The following is a 994-nucleotide window of genomic DNA, read 5'->3' on the forward strand; positions in this document are numbered from 1 at the left end:
GGGGCACATTGAGCTCTTAATTGTTTATCTAGGAAATGGCACTGAAAACAATGCTGTCACTTTCAAACACATAAATATTTTTCCTGTTTTTAAAATAAATTTTGACTTGTCATTACAATGCTGGGTGTAGTGTATTCTTCTCAGCACACTTTACACCACCTGCCCAGCACCAAACAGCAGACAGATGCAGTCAGAGACTAGCTGGTTAGGAGAACCAGAGCTAATTGGGTGGAAAAGGGGTACTCTTGGTCCACTCTTGCCAATAGTCCCCATTTGCAGAGACTGCAAATCTTGCCATCAGATTTTAGCTTGTAAATAATCATGGCTGTATGTATGCGCTAAGTGCATTAACATGACTAGGTAGCAGGTTAATATTGAAACTATGCAAAACTCATTTAAAATTTAATTATAGCAATCTCATAGTTAATGTATTTTCATTCCATATTCTCTATTATTTTTAATAGTACTTCTATAGATAGTAGTTTTTAAAAGAATTCTTCTGCATGCCCCTAGAGGCAGCTTGCATACCCAAAGTATGAGAAACAGTGCCCTAGAAGAACAAAAACATACAGTTTAATTTCAGTTGGACTGGAATGCAAATAACTAAAGGATTGTTTCACCCAAATTATGCAAAAGAACAAAGTAAAACTTTATACTTGACCTTGACCCCACATTGCATTGTGTAATAAAATGCACAAATTCTGATGAAAACATATTTTTTATCCTGTCCTGTTCGTAATTTAGTGCAACAGCTTGACAGTACTACACAGGCAGCATGTACTGTTTCTCAAAGACGTATTCGGCAAATCCATTTATGTTGCATTCACATGGATTCAGGCCGACAGTAGGCAGCAGATGGACAGCGCCTTGTGGACGGCAGGGGAAAAAGAAACAAACGACGATGCACGATGAAACAGGTGTGACAATATGTTGCGATGACGATGTCGTATCACTTACGAATAATGGAATAAAATATTTTAAAGGTCCAGTGTGT

General features: G+C 37.6%; 1 protein-coding gene across 2 annotated transcripts in view; it reads left to right on the plus strand.

The window, feature by feature from the left end:
- Nucleotides 1-994, plus strand: part of cemip (cell migration inducing hyaluronidase 1) — a gene marked incomplete in the record, with an annotated part of 167,875 nt that overhangs the window by 80,042 nt on the left and 86,839 nt on the right.

Source organism: Morone saxatilis, unplaced genomic scaffold, assembly GCF_004916995.1.
Source record: "Morone saxatilis isolate NCDOM2014 unplaced genomic scaffold, NCSU_SB_2.0 Contig11, whole genome shotgun sequence".
NCBI lineage: Eukaryota > Metazoa > Chordata > Actinopteri > Moronidae > Morone > Morone saxatilis.